This window comes from Actinia tenebrosa, unplaced genomic scaffold (genome assembly GCF_029948245.1).
Source record: "Actinia tenebrosa isolate PJP-AT-01 unplaced genomic scaffold, QUT_ActTen_1.0 PGA_scaffold15__27_contigs__length_11533743, whole genome shotgun sequence".
Taxonomy (NCBI): Eukaryota; Metazoa; Cnidaria; class Anthozoa; order Actiniaria; family Actiniidae; genus Actinia; species Actinia tenebrosa.
In genome coordinates this window covers 4,556,729-4,575,426 of record NW_028292575.1, presented here as the reverse complement: position 1 = coordinate 4,575,426, position 18,698 = coordinate 4,556,729, and the positions used below count along the sequence as shown (strand labels likewise).

Here is an 18,698-nt window from a genome sequence, read left to right as displayed (position 1 = left end):
TTTATAATGTTGTTGCTTGTGTCAGACAAAATTCAAAAGAAATTGTTTGAACAATTCAGGCACCAAACACAAAATCACATGGCACTTACATGACCTCTCGCTGCGCTTTCTTTCTTTTCATTACACAAATAATTAATTTTTTGAATTTAATTCGCTTGTCGTCCTTTTTGTTATTCACTCGAGCCCCTCCGCACTTGACCGTTGACAGCCGTTGGGCTGAAAAAATAAACATGGCTCAATAATTGGCCCAGTCTATGGCTAGCCTTTGATCTCATTATCAATTCATTCGAGGCCGTGGAGCTTGAAGGGGCAGTTTTGATGCGCGCTGTCTTCGGGTCGTGGAATATGTAAATATCAGAACCGAGTCCCCATCAATATCTTCGACTGAGTCCCCATAATATGGGTGTGTAGAAAAATGCTCAAAACAACGCTTCTAGACTGTTCAAGAATTCAAATCATCGAGATAAAGTAAGCTAGAAGGAGTTTATGAAAGAACTGAGAGATTTAGGTAAGTTACAAATCGTTTTACAACATTACTACAACATTACTACGTTCGACTGAATCGTAGTATAGCCATTTAGCTATTTTTGTGTCTCAGCGTGAATGATCTTTCTTGCAATCTTCGCTGTTACACCAACAGAGTTAACTTGCAATCTATCTCTATTCATCGATTCAGCGAAGAGTTCCTTTTAAAATTCGAATTTGATGTGTGTATTTTTAGTCTAGTCGCTTAGCATTCATTAGAATTGTGAACTTCTCTCTGTAGATGATTAAGCGATGTATTCTAGTCGACGAAAAGACAATTTAAGGCGAAAATGACGACGCTGAAGAATAAGATATAGTCCCGATTTTCGTTTTTAATTCGACACAGATGCCTGGTGACCTGTGTTGGATATGTTGTTAATGATAATGGAGTCACATATACATTCTACCTTACATATTATAATTAAAACGGATATAATTTTCCATGGTTGACTTGATCTCGATCAAAAATCTCTAGACGACCCCAACCTTGGCTTCTAATCTAAATCAGCCATTGTTTTTCCAAAATGATAGAAAAAATGATTGTTATCTCTGAAATAACACATTAGAATGTTTTCCAAAGGAGCGATCAACTTCGTGACTGTGCGTGACGTTTGGGATGTATTTATTGCGTGACATGCTACATAAATGAGATGTTAATAACCTTAATAATTGTTAATTTCCTTTAAAATCGCAACATAAGCATTGTGACATTAAATATGACCTAGGAAACATATGGTTGCCATAACAGAGGTTTTTAAAGGATATTTTTATGAAGAAAATTAATAGAGTAATTGAGTAATATTGATGGTTTTCACAGCTGTCATGTTGGATGAATTTAACGAAATATTCGTCCCTTTTTTAATATCGTCCAACGTGGCGGCCGTTTCTTCTGTTATTTCATTCTCTTGGGAATGATTGAAATCTAGCAAACCGTTTTCTCAAGGTTGCGTGCGCATCCAAATTTAAGGAACTTGAAGGGCCACGATACCAGAATACGAGTATTATCGTGCATTGCTATGAAATTGTTTTCGATAAGAATTCATAAAATCGATTATTCTCCTCTTTAAATATAAAACTGTCTTCTCAATTTTACTGAATTTGCGTTTTTCAGTTTTGTAGCCCGTCAAGTTGGATGCGCACGCAACCTTGAGAAAACGGTCTTTCATCGCATCTTTGATAACGCTACGATTATTATTCGAGAGCCTAATGACGTAAATCGACTTAGGAGAATTCATCCAAGGAAAATTACTAATTCAGCTGCGTGTAAGACTAAGGCTACAATGAGATGAAACATCAGGGCAGATAGACGCCAGACACTATAACACTACAATGAGTTTTGACCTTACTTGACACATGGCACAGGGAGCCCGGCTTGGTGATGCTAAATCGGTAAAACGATCACGTTTCTTATGTTGATGACATTACATAATAATCGTAACTCAATACGCCCCTATTACAAACGGTCACTACGTAATTAGAACACCAGTGTTTGTAACGCGTAACTTAATACCGTGATAAATTCAAATACGTAACGCACGCGTTAAGAAGAGAGAAAGGAGAGAAGGGCTTGAAACAAGCGAAGTTTATTCGTTGTATGTGCGCCAGCAGTTGATGGGACACTTAATTTATTCATAGCCAGCATGACATCGAACGGGTACTCAAATGTACTAGTTCCGAGTTCGTCCATAATAGTAGGTATTAAAACTGATTTAAAAAAATACTAACTGAGTTTGTTATCGATTATAAACTAAGAATTATTTTCGTGAATTTCGAGGACAGGCTACTTGAAAACGTTGAAGTTGGCTCTGAAGAAATATCAATCGCCGAAATATACGAAGAGCTACCGGCATATAGTTCAGGATACCCTGCGAGCAGAGGTTTTTTTTCTGACCCTCCGTGGAGCTGGCTATCGGGGAGAAAAAATACCTCTAGGTATTTTTTCTCCCCGATAGCCAGCTCCACGGAGGGTCAGGAAAAAAACCTCTGCTCGCAGGGTAAGTTCAGGATAAAGAAAATATAGACAATAATAACAGAGAACTCGGACGTCTCCTAAAAACCGTTTTTCCTTCAGCGACTAGAGTCAAAGTCACTTTGGAAAAAAGCGGGGAAAAAATCATTTCATTGAAAAATGGCAAATCAGGCTAGGTTAATCATAAACATGTCCCATCAACTGCTGGCGCACATAACTTTAAACCAAGCTTGCCGAAATTGCCGAAAATATCATGAGAACTGCTCACAAGTTATGAAATCAACGCTCCCTCATTTGGTTTAATCTATACTCATTCGCTTGATCCAGGTTTAAGAGCCCTAACTCTAAAACAAGACTAGAAAATCGAGGTTTTAAAAGGGCTACTATATTTTGTTTCAGCCCTTCTCTCCTTTCTCTCTTCTTACGGGGCGTCTAACACTATTGCATTACAAGTTCTATTAGTAGTGACCGTTTGTAATAGGGGTGTATTGAGTTACGATTATTATGTAATGTCATCAACATATGAAACGTGATCGTTTTACCGATTTAGCATCACCAAGCCGGGCTCCCTGTGCACATGGCGGATCTTTATCGAGTTAGTATATGATAATTCCACAGGATGCCCAGTACATCGTTATGTTGTAATACATCAATAGGTAGTGTTGTATGTATCGTATATTATAATGAAAATAATGGAAATTTAAAAGAATCTAGATTGTAGATTTTTTTTAACGAAAAAAAGTGGGATGGTGTTGTGAGGTTCCAAGAATTCGGAAATGACTCGGGAAATAGACAACACATGGCCGCCATGTTGGATGACAGATCAAGTTTGCTCCACACGGGTCTTCCGTCGGATGCCTCATTTCCGGCCGCCAAGATCGACGACAAAAGCAACGAAAACCGAAGCAGCTTCAATTTTATTGCTTGCGTTCAGCCGGTAAAATTTCTCTCGAAATAACCGTCTTATCGAACCCTGAAACAACCTGGGCTACCAAAGTCAAGACAGAGCCCAGTACAGAATTGATTAGGATTTAGCATTTTACAATTTTTTCCTTACAATTTACTAATTTATGCGTGTATTTAACAAATCGAAGTCAGTTTTCTATAGGTCTGCATTGTAATCGAACATGAAATGACGTCAAAAAGGATCCAAACTAAAGTGGAACCACGAGAGCATGTTTTTTTACTATGACAAAGTCGAAAAAATTGAACAAAAAAGACATATAAATAGTTTGAAAAAGCCGTTTCATACGCTCGCTCAGTACACGCAACGGATGTCGTAAGCACAAGCAGGTCTAGCCTCTAATCGACAATGGTTCTAAGCCAATCAGCGCGCGAGATATTTCCAAGCTATGGCAAAATTCTGTATGTATCTAATGGCTTCAACGTAACATTCGAAAGACAAGTTTTGATACCATTGCCTTCTAACGTCAACTTTTGTTCTTATTTTTCAGGATATACATTATGGAGTTGAAACAAGCGTTGCTTGAAATTGCCATCTTAATATCTCTTTTGCAATTAGCTAATTGTACGCCATCGTTATGCATTCTGAGACCCGACGATCGTTGTATCAATCAGTGCACACAGAATTCCACCACATGTCTCTGTGAAGCGGATGGCATCAACGTCAAACACTGCAAACAGGTTTGTGACAAACCCCATTCTGAAAGCTGTCCAAATATGGTGTGCAGGGGCGGCAAAACCTGTGTTCAACTATGCGGGGATGCAGCATGCAACATGACGTGTTCGGAGAATACTGAATATTGCCATCAAAACTGCACTTCATTACAAGGAAAATGTGACATCTTAAAATGCTCTTCTGCAGAATGTGTCCAATTTTGTTCTAATTGTACAATGATCTGTACTGAACAAGTTAGGCAGTGCAAGCAAACTTGCCTCGGTGGTTCATGCAGCCTGAAGTGCAGGGCACGAAATTGCATAAATGCATGTGGAGAAGGAAATGAAACTCAATGTGAAGTCGATGCACCTGGAAATGTTGATGCGAAGGGTGAAGTTTCAAAAGGATCTTTTATGCTTCTGGCTACCTTAACCGTGACTGTCATTTGTTTCCTCAAAGTCTCGTAATATCGCTTACGAGTTATTAGGATATCATTAACAGCTATTATTGCAAAATGGAGACCACTTACAGTCATGTGCTAGTAAGAGGTCAAAAAAATCCAGTACGAATAGCAATAAACTGTTAAACACTATACGGTGAAATTAACTCGTAAACGGGACCAGAAAAAAATGTTAACACGTTGGATATACTTTAATAATGCTTATATATCTAATGCTTTGATAAATAGAAATGAATGTAGAATTACATATGTTTTTGTCTATTATGTTTGTGGTGCTATAGTATACTGGGCAATTCACTGACTGGCCGACCGACCGACAAACGTACAAATTAGATAACACAACAAAAACCACAAGATGCCAGTGGTTGAGTAATATTCTGAAGAATTTAAGTCAACATGTTTTTGCGCAATTGCGTTGTGCAGTTTTTTTTGTTTTTGTTTTTGTTTTGGTGCAGAAATGCTGAAGCGCTGTAAGGCTTAAAATTTTCAACAAATCAATATTTTCTCTGTACCTCCAAGCTCGTGTACCTGCAAGGATCGTTTTAATTGAAGATCATAACCGTGAGGAAAAATTCCATCACTATAAGCTCGTAGAGTCGTAAAATTATTTGGGAATGAGCTCCGTGACTTGATTTACCTATCACGTTACATTTTCCAACACACATGCGCCTACACTTCTTTGCGTGACACGCCATGTCACATACGCCAGACACGCACATCTGTTCGCATTTTTCCTTAGAACTTGAGCACTCCATGGAACAATTTGAACAAATTTGATGGCAGATTTTGGCGGAACACTTCAGGTGTTTGCAACGTGCTTCCCAAGCACATGACTGCGAGCACATGTTCGTGCCAGAACATTCCATGCTGCATTCACCCCGAAAACAATTCTGGTTGCAAGAGTTCAGCCCCTTGCAAGACATTCTTGGGCATGAGTGAGAGTGCAACCAATGGCATGTCTGCGTGCAACTGGAGATTTCTGATTGGCCGCTCATGGAACACTCGCAAGTTGTATTTCTGCACATTTTCTGGCAAAGGCCTTGATTTACTACTCCATCATGACAGACACTTTCACGGGTCGAACAGGTGACTAAATATTTTGAGGCGTGCGCAGTGAAAAGAAGGAGAACCACAGTGTGGAACATGTTACGAGAAAGAAAATTGAGGAGTTAATCCAGTTTTGTTTCTTTTTCCTGGAATATTGTTCAAGAAAAGAAGGGGAAAGTTCCAGTTCAATCGATCAGTTTGCACTGCACCACCACACGACAGCCTTCACTTACAACGTTTATTCAAGCCTAACATTTAATTTTCCGTCGCTTGAGCTGCCTGTGTTGATTATTTGGTAGCGAAGAAGGTTTAGCAACAATACTCAATTATGAACCTATGAGGAATCAAAGATGATATATTTATGGAAATGAAAACATTTCAGTCTTGTAAATGTATATATATATTTATATGAATGTAAAACGTATTACCTTCGTAGAAACCGACTGAATTACTCCCCGAGACATTGTAAATTAGAAATTTGACATTTGGCCAGGCCTTATCCTACGTTAGAATTCTTATGTATACCCTGAAACAGCCTCTAGGCTGACCATAGTCAGGGCACGGCTAAGTCACAGATTGAATTTCAATTTAACGTGTTAGGTTTTGCAGAGGGAGGAAAATTGGATCGGAGAATCCGCAGAAAACCCCTCGAATCAAGGACGCTCGAGAGAGCTCAATCGATATCTATACTCACGAAAGAACCTGAGATCCCAGAAGTGTGAGTTGAGAGTATACGTTTATTACTGCTAAGAAGCACCTTTTCTAACTATGCAAACAACAGGATTAAGTCTATTAGGAACTCGTTTGTCTCGATTAAGTAATGCACTTCAGTCAGGGCTCTTTTTTGTCTTAATGTGCAATACTCATCAAGTATTAATCACAGAGAAGACATTGGTTTCTAATGCAGCATTAAAAATGACTTGAGTTCCATCATGAAGCGTACGAAACGAAGAGAATAAGAAAAGACAGATATCGATGAATCACACAACTGAGATTAAAATTATAATACGATTTCAGTCGCTTCTACTTGAGGGAGATAACGTAACGTTCACCAACTACTATTCAACTTAAACAAATCCAAGTTCAAATGACAACGTTAACCCCCTTTTTCCATTATGTGTAAATGGGTTAAATTTCATTTGCTTCAACATTTATATTTGCTCGATGTTCTCGCTGCAGCAGACCTTAATCTTACCTGGAGTGAATAAATTTGCTATTGCTGAAATGTGAGAATTATCTTTGGGCCTTGATCCAGCTGAAGAGCTTCATAGGAAAATTCTGTTTTCTGAGGCGAGTATTTTCACACGAATATAAGCTTTTTATGCCAACATTGAACTGATTTTTTGTGGATACAGCACAAGATTTATCTTGACTTTAAAAATATAATTCATTCATTCACACTGACCTGAAACTGTGAAACAACGTAACAAACTCTATGATGTCGACTTCGGTTTCTTTGTAAAGAAGCTGAACTCATTTGTGATTTAAAGTCTCCCATTAAGCTTAATTTACACTTTTATCATTAATTTACTCTCTGATTGGTCGCGAGAGTGCTATCTCGTGAAACCTCAATATGGGGTAGTAAACCTTATGGGTTTTTAAAATACCGAAGCCAAAGCACATTCTAGGGGAAATATCGACCTTAGTAAGTGCATATTTACAGTCTGATGATAACAGTTTGCTATGACCATTGTTTACAACTTTGAATACTAGGTTTTAATTAAAGCTACGGCGAGAATATCTTAAATGCATATTTGTGTCTAGTTATAACAGATTTTTCAGTATAGCTTTAGTTTTCGATACCTTTTTTTTGCTATGAACGCCCGCAGTTATGAGGAAAACGGAAATGAGAGTAAAGGAAGATATAATGCGGTCCTATAATAGGAAGCACAAGTTTATTTTATGAAAATTGTATTAAAAAAGATTCCTTGCTGATCAGCGGATGAAATTAGAGTTGACTGGAAGTCAATACATATGCAACTTTTAAGTCAAATCATGTCAAAACAAGTCCTTAAAGTATTCTATTCACTGCCTGAAACCTAAAATCAAAATAGACCCCTTGCATGTGACATCATAGCAGCTCGATCTTGGGGGACAAAAAAAAAAAACAAAAGAATTCCAATCTCCTGAGAATTGGAACCTATTGTTTTGTCTATTAGATTGAGCTGCATTCTAAAGTGCTGCAAGGGGTCTATATCTATCTATACACATATAACCTCCACTGGTTTTCCAAGCTAACGACTCTGCGCTCAAATTGACTAAAATTTAAAATAATCTAATGGCAAGGATCTGGCTTCATGCTGTTTCTCACAGCCTCCATCTTGGATGACTTTAACAAACGCTTCACCATAAGTCTTTTCCGTTCATCAACCAACATGGCCGCCAAGTCTTTTGTTAATTCATTGTGATGTGATTGTGTCAGGGTTCAATGAGTCAAAATTTTCATTTTGGCCAATCTCGTCCAATAGTTTCTTTAACAAGATGGCCAAAATGGCTGCGCAATCCAAATAAGTTAAACTTAGTGAAATAAAGATCTATGCCAACACTAGGGAGGGCACCTTTATCTTATTTGTGGCCCTACGACAATTCATTGGGTAAGGTATTATATCAGCTGAGAAATTTTAAGTTAAAAATTGACAAATTTACAGTTTATATCTGGGGATGTATGCCACCCTTAAATTAAAAGTCTTTTACAGTAAAGTAACCCAGTTGTATCAATGTTGCTCAGAGCTAGCCTCCATTTTGTGCAGAATATTCATGTGTTACAGTAAAGGTCAGTGGAATTTTGAAACTGTCGTGTAGATGTTTTGCACCATCATGTGTCGGCGCCCATAATACAGCTTGGACTGCCTGTGGTTAGATGGCAGAACAATAAAATCCCTTTGCTTGGGAATTGAGTTTTTTCTCAATAAAAACTATTGTATTATTCCTGCCATCTAACATGGCTGCCGTCACGTGGTGGTGCAAAACCTCTATTGTTGAAGTTGTGTATTCTTTACTTTACAGTTGGTATTTGTAAATATTTAGACACTGATGCGAGGCTAAGCCTGAGTAAATTAGTCTGTCATCAAGGGACACAGCAGTAATTTGGAACTTGAAACTGGTCTATATTTTTTTTCAGACACATTTGTGGCTTATTTATCATTCACTTGTCCATTAGAATATTCTAGAGAAAAAGTGAATATACTTCATGGCGTCTTTATTGTCCAGAATCTGACAAACACTGAGTAAAAAAAAAAAATTTAATTGCAACTTAAACATAAATATTCGACAATCATATACGACTAGCGTTTTTATAGCATTTCAAAAGTGAATTAGTTGCTAATTATGATAATGACTAGCGGTGTATACTGTATAGTTGAGAATGCGTCAGTGTGTTGAATATAACAAGTGAAGAATGAAGCTTCAGAATGAAGCTTTTAAAACACTGCGTACAAAAACGTTTATAACAAAGCAGACGGTGTCAGTTTCGGGAGAACTTATACGTATCTTGCACAGGAGAGATAATAAAAGTTATTTAAATGATACTCATAAATTATTCATTGTTTTGTCAAAGAAAAAAATACCTAAACCACTGACTATTACTACCCACATTACAGCTTGGACTTTAAATTTACGACTATGGAAAGGCTGTGTCAATCGGACCTTGATTCTCAGTCGAAAAACAAATAAGGTAAGACAATAATTTCTGACCTTTTATTTTGTTATTCGTCGCGAAGCCTGTCCGCTTCAGTATCTCTTTATATTATTATTTTTTACCTTAAATATTCAAAGAGAAGGCCGAATTAAACATCGATCGGTTTTCGGCCATATTAGTGTTATTCTTCACGGACCATGCAAGTTCATGTTTGATATTGAGAAATTAAACTTGTAGGAAAGGTGTTAGGTCAGTTTATCAGTTCAGTTACGTTTTTTATCAGACTGGCCGATGTTTGTGATGCTGGTTATTATTCATAAGTTATAAACTTTACTTTATTCCATTAATTCGATTAATTTTTTCTCTCAAAAAGAGTAGAAATTTAAACTCGAATGACGAGAGGAAGGTTAGTATTGTGAATGGCATTATAGGTTCCATGGGTTTCTAGCTCAAATCAAACGAATGAAAATTAAACCGAAGGATCATGAAATATAAATCTAAAATCAATTCGAAAGATACTGGTTTTTGGTTCAATCTAAATGCAAACCTCATTACATCTTGTTTTTGGAGATATAGATAAACTGCATGATCTAGAATATCCATTCTCTTATCTAAAAGAGGTATAAAATAAAAACAGGTTAAGGTCGGTAAATTTAATATGTGTTTTTCTATAAAGAAAAAATGAAGCATTTCTCAGAAAATCTAACTTAAAGAAATGAATAAATAGTTGACATGAATAATATAAGAAATAATTAGCGGAATAAAGTGTTTCTAACACCAGCAATTTTTTTGTTATATGATAATATTTTTTATCGCAAAAAATTATTCACGTAAAGAACTTTAATGTTTATAGTGAACTTTCTTCCGATAAAGGACTTACTCATAACACGAAGCAATATAGAAAAAAAAAACAAACAAATATTAACATCGTGTCCGATACTTTTAAGATATTGACAAACTGTTTACATATGCCTGGTGATATCCAAGGTAATGTTTTGAAAACCACATGGTGTTGTCTTTGGGAAGGCAATCAAGGAGCTTCTCTCCCGTGGAGAAAGTCAACTGGCTCAAAGGAAAATAGTTTTCTGAATGGGAAGATTTTTCTAGAAAATCTGTAGTAGCAGGTCAGGTGATCGAGTTTTCCCGCCCTTGGGTGGATAACCGATATCGAATCACGATTTCTAAAACCGAAACGCCAACCGTCATCGATCGGTAAGTTAAAGAGAATTATTAACTATTAGCGGATTATTTTCGGTAATTATTCAAGAAAATAAAAAAATATATATGGAAATTTGTAAAAAAAAATTTTCTGCTTTGAATTTACCGCCGAAATGGCGGAAAAATTTTACGCCAAGGAAAAATAACTGAAAGGGTGACTTTTTACATTTCAAGAAAAAATAATACTGATAGATCATTTTAATCATTATCAATAATCATTCAAGAATATTAAATATATATATGGAATCCTTTGTCAAGGATTACGTGTTTGTATTTGAAGTTAACCAACATGGCGGATATGAACTGTAAACTGCACGTGACTTTCGACTCCTATTATAAAACAGCTGGTAGATATGATTACCTCGGCTTATTTTGTACGTTTTCGCATTAATCAGCGCTATTTTTTCAAAAGGGCAAGATAATGACAGAAAGCAGCTAAAAAAAAAAAAAAAAATCTGCATCCAATGAAATTTCAAACAGTTTCATTTGCAGCATCAATTTTTTACTATAAATTTTGTTCAGTCCATGCGTTTTTACATATTTATTGGACGTATGTTTTATGTTTAAAAATTAATGTCGATTCAGCTTTTGTGTAATTCAATTTTTCCTCGGAATTGAAAAAAAGCAAAAAGTAATGCTGTATCTTATGTATTCTATATGTGGTGTTATGTCTGGAAATTGAAACAATTTCTTGGAAGTAACATGATTAAGTTTTCTTATATTAAATAAATATATCAAGAAACGACATCAAAATATCAATGAAATCAGGAAAATTAGCCAAGACATGTCTATTTGCAAATACATAAATATAAAGTATCGGAAATTTTAAAATCTCTATAGGACTAATTGGTTAAAAGAAGTCAAAATATAAGTATCTAAGAAATACTAATTTATCCCTCTGGACTATTTGGGTTAACGTAATCAAGCCATAAATGGCAAGCCGGTTTGATGACTGGAAAAAAAGTCATTAAGTATAGATTGAAAGATACTGCAAGAACTGAAAAAATAAATACACTATTAAACACTTTTTGTAAACTAAATATTGGACGCAAGCATCAAAGGCCAAGAAAACAAGACATCCATGGCAATGGACACTATCGGTTCCGCTTGCTAAAAGCCGTTTAAAAAAGGTAAACAACAAAGATATTGCTTAAAACCGTTAAATGTTTCCGAGTACGCATAAAGACTAATGACTATCAAATTTACCATGGCAACAACAATTGAAGCGAAGACAAATATGGCTACAGACTAGATTGCATAGATATTCGTCGGTTTCTTTGAGGGATTTTTCCCCCTTCATCCTCTTGACGGTTTGCCAAGACTTCTACAGTTTAAATTTCCTTCAACTTATCGCAAGAGAGTAAGTCGTCCACCTTGACCTAACCATCTGCGACCAGTTCCACATATGCATTGCTAGTGGGATTCATTTCAGTTGACTTCTAACCAAAGACCTCGATTAACCAATCAGTTGGCGAGGATCATTTCTGGACATGATGTAAAACGTGCTAATTCGGAAAGAAGATAGGATTTCAGAACGAAAACTTTCAGGTCGATAAAGTGTTTCATATAGAATCCATTAGCTCAATCTAGTGAAGTTAGTCGTCTGACGTTATACTATGCGGAATATTTGTCAATATTTACTAGTCCTTACTAATAAAGGCATTTAACTTATAAGGCTGAGAGATACTCAACTAGCTTAATTAAGCTAAGCTGTGATAAACCGATAAGATGTTATTAGAAATCGAGTGCCAGGAGATCTTCAATCAATGTCCTCAGTCAAACCGAAAGTGAACCTTCTTAGAACGACCCCCCACCCATTATTTCCCAAACCTCACAAAAAAGTATGCTTGCTTGCTTGGTTTCGAGTGTGAAATGAGATGCCAGCAATAGACCTCTTCGGCTCTGACGTAATGTTTTCCCATTTCAGACCAAATGTCATTCCCTAGAGTATTATTTCTTTGTTTAAGGTTTGCGCTCGGTTGCACACGAGCAAGTACAAGTAGAGCTCAAACAAAGAATCTTATTCTCAAGGAAATGACACGTGGTAAGGTAAAATGGGAAAACATTACCCCAAGCCGAAGAGGCCTATTGTTTTCCTGGAATTGTTCCCTATCTCATAATACAACCAGCATTCGATCACTTCATAAATAATTTTCGATTTTATGAATTACTGGCTGAGATGCTGGGATGCCTGCGAAATAAAAGCAAATACCGAAAGCAATGCATTTACATATCGAATCTTCATGCTGTAGAATACATAACTAATATTTTGCCTCGGAAGTCGCACCCGGTTTGCCCATCCATTTTTTCTCAAATATATCGAAAAACTGTAGCTTCTAGAATATTAATGTGGTTGGGTTATAAATGTGGTTTCACACAGTACTATGTTCTTATGAAGCCGCAAAAACCATAATGGCCAGTATCTGTGTCAAGATTAGAATGAAAAATTAAAAAACAATTCGACTCGGACTGTGTTTATGTTAGAAAAATAGCTCTTAACGCCGGCAAAGAGAGAAAAGTACGAGCAGTTATATTTTCTGCCATTATGGCCTTGACTCTATGATTAGATTTAATTAATATAAGGATGTGACGATGTCTTTGAAGTACTTGATGGAGAGTAGGGAGTAAATAATTTACAACAAATAGAATATTATAAGAATTTTTCATGAAGAAGTAATGATGGTAACTATCTTAAAGATGATGATAATTGATGATAATTGGTTTGTTTGTATTGCAATGATATCCGTCTGCAACTGAAGATGACAGTACGTGTTGCAACAACATGGCTGTCTTATTTCTTAAAATGATATTGGATACATGACTGAATGACTGAATTAATACTGAGCGGAGTGATGGATAAATGAACGAATAAAATAGGGTCAATGAAGGAAGGAAGGAAGGAAGGAAGGAAGGAAGGAAGGAAGGAAGGAAGGAAGGAATGGATTTGTTCGAGGGATAAAAAACAGATTGTGGGAAGATAATCTTCAGGTACGCATAAAAGTTTGTACTAATGTAGTAAAGAAGCCAGACACCCTGCACACACTTGGAGTGTAGGTGATAAGTAAAAGTTTAAAGATTATCCTGAAGATAATGTTCACATGATGGCGATGATATATCGGATGTAGACAACACCTGGTAGTGATAACAATAAACTTAATGCAGCAAGGTTTAAAATCATAAACGATGGTATTATGGTAATGACAGATGGTCAATATCATAATGATCATTATGATAAGAAGATGACTGCATAAAATGTGAACCAGATACCTTCCGAGATCGATAGGGTACTTTGGGATCTCTTTTGTTGCCTTATTAGCTATTCCGTGGCAGAGGAAAAACTGGATCAAGATGTTATTGCAGTGCATTGTGGATTCGTTTAGGTAACTAGATAGACGCCATTTTGAAAAATGTCCCTTAAAACACTTCCACCATGCACTGCAATCTTAAAATTTGATATCGACTGAGGACTGAGCCGACAGGACAACTGCTGACCAGGCTGTACAAAATGAACATTTTAAAATGTAATTGTATGATACAATTGATCTCGACAAATGCAGTCCGATTTTGAACAAATATACAAAAATCACTGGGAAATGGAGGAGATATTTGTGGCATTGTTTCCACGATTGTCAGGCCTTCGACCTAGTCAGTCTCATGAAATGAAACTCGGCAATGCTTTAAATACTCGACCCAATTTTATCTCCATCATGGAATGGCTTATATGGTGTTATTTAAAGCTACAGACCCCTTGCACGTGACGTCAAAGCAGCTCAATCTGGGGGACAAAACAAAAGAATTTCCTGAGAATTGGAACCCATTGTTTCCCAGATTGAGCTGCATTCCAAAGTGCTGCAAGGGATCTATAGACAATAATGTCTCCTGTTTATCGAAGTCAGAAAAGGCTTATTGCATTAGACCTTAATAGCCTCTCCCTCCTTTATCACCTTCTCTAGAGAACATCAGAAAATCAAAAGGCGAGGATGAGTATAAGGATGGACATCAAATGCAATGGGATATAAGTAACAAATAGAGCGAAAGGTAGAATCGATACTGATTAATTATTTCAAAGTCATATTTAGGTGTCAACACAAAAACGTTTATGTTACATGTAACAAGGAAAATGTGGACATCCTAGGGGTATTTTTGTTATCTTCCTAAATTGACCACTTATCGAGCACCATAAAGTCAGTAGAGACCCTGGGGAAAGGAGCGCGAAAAATTTACATTCGGGGAAGGGGGAGGATGCATGGGGAGGGGAAATATGCCAAGGTTCAGTTTAATTCCAAAATTATTATAATGTAGTAATAATATCATATATCAATCAAAGCTGAATTTTAGACCCTTAGGCTTTCATGTGTTTATATTTTGTCTTTGGTTCGAGTTATTGCATTTATACGTAAATTTTTCTTTAATTTAAGTAAATACTAAAAAACGTAGTTCTATAATGTATATTCTTGTTAATAGAAAAGGCTGTTATGCTGGGAGGCAAGTTGAGCTTGTTTACTTTATAAAGAGAACGCATATCCTTAAATAGGCGGAACTTCTCCAGGCTTTTGACACTTGGGCAGAAAAGTACATCAGGCTAGAACAGTCTTTTATTGATTCGAGCTACAAAAATATAGGAGTAGGTTGACACGGAAGGAAGGAACGTACAGTTAGATGAATGAAAATAATTCTTGGCCGGTTGGCGGCCATGTTGGATTATATGAAACAGAAAGCAATGACACGTGAAAGTCATCCAAGATGGCGGCTCTATGACAATTAAAGCTTTTTAAAAGTGACTCAGTTCGTGGACTTGACTTGCTTTCATAGAAAAGAGATAGAGTCTTTGAGTTCTTTTTCAACCTATAAATAGAGGAAGAGGAAGAGAGAGAATCGGGGATGGTAGAGGATGAATTGTGCCTTGCATTTCAGTTGACCAAGCTGAACTTGCTTTAAATTTTACACAATCATACGGCATAATATTTTAACAGTTTAATCTTTTTCATCTCATTCTATAATCTTTATTCAATTCCTCGTTTAAATGGATTTCAAGAACCTCAACAAAGCTTACTTTTGTTCGAGGAGTGTTAGCCCTTCAATCTTATAGTTTCCGCGGATTGCTGGCTGAGTGACCGATACGACAGATTAAAATTGGTTTTTTTTTTTAAATTGGCATTTTTTATTGAGTTGATTTTGTTCAGTTTAATGAAGATATTTAATGAAAGCAAGAGTCAGAATGAACATTATGCTAAGCTTGGCAATTGACTTGATTTGCTAGATTACGTTATAGGCATGAAGAAAGTAAAAAAGAAAGGAAGGAAGAAGAAAGGGAGTGGATGGAAGCCAAAGAAAACAAGTAAAAGTATTGGAAAGAAAGAGATAAAAATAAATAAATAAATAAAAGGTAAAGTAAAATAACGTGAGGGAAAAAGAAATGGAAAAACGAGAGGAAAATACAAACGAACGAAAAAACGGAAAGGAAAGGAAGAGGGAAAAAAAAAAAAAAAAAAAAAAAAAAAGATAGGATGCTTTTAATAATTTAAAACGATATTACACTTCCCTATTTCATGTTTTGACCATGACTGCTTTCTCTATTTTTAATCAAACACAGTGCACAAGCCATTACTATTATTCGTGCCTTTTATATATATATCTGAGTAAGTTAATTCTTTTAGTTATTTAGTTACAATGTGTAAGGGAACAAGTACTGAGTGATATCGTTTGGTGATACTTTGGTTTTATATTTGTGTCATTAAAATTATGTAAGATCCAGCTGCCTTTTTAGACACAGGTACTGTGATATTGTGAAAGAATATGCCGGGCAAAGCCTTGTTGCAGTCACACTTAGCTTAGTTTTCCTTAGCTTTTAGGTTTTTAAAAAAATTATATGTTAAAGTGGTCAAATTTCGCAAACCTTCTAGGATTTCACTGTCACTTATACAAATCGTTTTGGTCAACGTCTTCTCTGCGGCACTCCGGCGAAGACATGGATAGAATGCACAAAGGAAATTTATTCAGCTCGAGGCGACATACTAGCTAGATCTTATGCCAATTTTCACTTTTCGTCAAATTTTGTCAACAGAAACCATTGGAAAAAAAAACAACCAGAAATGGGGTAAGGAGTGATGATACTCAGAGGTTTTTCCTTTGCAGAATAAGAATTTGAGAGGTGTGGAGGGAGGAATCTCATAAAGCAATTCTAGTTTAAAGCTTCAATCGGTATTTCGATTATGTTTGAGGTATGTCTTGCCATTAGTGATACACATGTGGTATAATAATTGGTAGATAAAGAGAATAATGTAATTTTACGTGCGCGCCTAAAAACCTACTTACGTTTATGTCTGTAGATCGGTACAAAGCATCTGTACAGAGCAATGTCTGGAAGTCGCTTTAATTGCAAATTAAATATTGTGCTCATATGGTGATAGTCATATAGGAAGATTAAAAGAAGATAGGAAGAGCCATGATATTTATAGACGTTAGCAGAAAGAATGCAAATGCGAGGCCCAACATTTTTCTTTTTTGGCACTGGTGTATTTATTTTTCATGCTCGTTGGATGATATCGTATGGTCGCATGCAAAACTTCACACGCCTCCGACCACAGGGTGCACTCTCGACCTTCTTTATTAATCAATTATACTCGAAATGGAGGTATAGACGTAAAATGTCTGAGTGTCTATGCATGCCAACGTGGCTAAAGACCGTAGTATTTAAAAGTAAAGCTTAGTCAATTTTGCTAAATCTTGGAATACTCTATTTTGGTTTTATAATGTGCGATTTCCTATTTCATAAGAATTGAACTGTATAGTTTTTTCCAGGGATGTTGGGTTGAACACTGCGCAATTACTCTTCCATTGCTTGCAGCTACTACATGCGTGGGGTTTATACTGAATTACAAAAATGACTAGCACACACTTATGACAAAATTAAGTATCACATCCGAGATGATATTTATAACGAAGTGATGAGAAGCTCAGCTATAAATATTAAATTCATTTTCTTCAGAAATATGTGCGGTCTGCACTGACCAATGCCTGTGCATCTTATCATACGAGGATCAATATATTTATTATTATAATAAAAGTTTTATCAAAGTTTCTAGACTTTAAGTATTTTCGGTAGACAATAAATAATATAAGGAAATGATGCATCGTTTCAAATGAAAAACTTGATGAATTTTGTCCAAAACCGGACCATGTCGTGATGTATCCCTAAGAAGAGCTTACTCGTCGAGTGTTTTCAGTCACCACCCTTCGGGTATCTAGCGGTTTCACTTCCTTGAAATAATCAAAAATGGACCCCAGGGAAATTGTTATTCTTTTTCAAAGCAGTCTGTGATCCCTAGATCTTTTAAAATCACGACGTCTCGAATCCTCTATTATAATCCATACACTTTAATCATCTGGGCAAAAATCATGAAAGCAATTTTGAACTGAAGAACCTTAGATTCCATCAGTACCACCACATACTTTAATCGGCCCACAGCCATGACCATGACCTCAGTTTAATTACTGGCCAATTTCGTGATAAGCTGGCGAAATTGTCTCTCTTAATAGATTTTTTTAAATTGCATGATGTATAAGGAAATTAAAAATATATGCTGTCTGGGTTTTTTATTAAGAAATTGGCAGCGAATGTGAGTGTCTTTTAAAATATAAACTACAGTGCTGACAGTGATGTTTCGCAGCTTTAGCAATAAACGTGATGTTTTTGGTTTGTTTGTTTGCCGGTTTACTCTATCGTATCTATCTGGATTGATTTTTTTTTGCGTCTTACTTTTCGTTATTCTATTTTTCCGGCCATTATCTAAATAACTACATCATTTACAACAAAACTGTTAGTTTTTACTTTCGCGACTCCTGCTTAGAGCATTTCTGATATTGCATAGAAAAGTCCAAAAGAATATCGCCTCATTTTTATTTTTTTTGGATATACCCGTGAGTCCTTCCACAAAATATTTCCAAAACAATTCATTCAATTTCACCTTTTTAATCTTGCCGACAATTACTTTTAGTTATTGCATGAGAATCCCAAAAAATATCGTTAATAATTTCTATTAATATTCCTGTATTACACTCAAGAGTCTCAACTTCCACATATCTAATTAACAACAGTTCAATTTCACTTTTTCAATCGTGCTGACAAAAATTGCCGGAAAAATTCTAAGAAATGTCATTAATATTTTCTATTAAAATTCCTGAAATAAATAGATAATGATATTTTATATTAGATATTCTGTTT

The 18,698-nt window shown here is 36.0% G+C and overlaps 1 protein-coding gene across 2 annotated transcripts in view; it reads left to right on the top strand.

The window, feature by feature from the left end:
- Positions 1–9,167: 9,167 nt before the first annotated feature.
- LOC116298934 (voltage-gated potassium channel KCNC1) overlaps positions 9,168–18,698 on the top strand; it is a 61,828-nt gene continuing 52,297 nt past the window's right edge. Inside the window, exon 1 of one of the 2 annotated variants that reach the window (XM_089030498.1) lies at positions 9,168–9,292. The gene's annotated coding sequence lies outside the window, so the exon portion shown is untranslated. Of the gene's footprint in view, positions 9,293–10,328; positions 10,469–18,698 lie in introns of those variants that run through there. The other variant, XM_089030500.1, reaches the window with a different exon arrangement.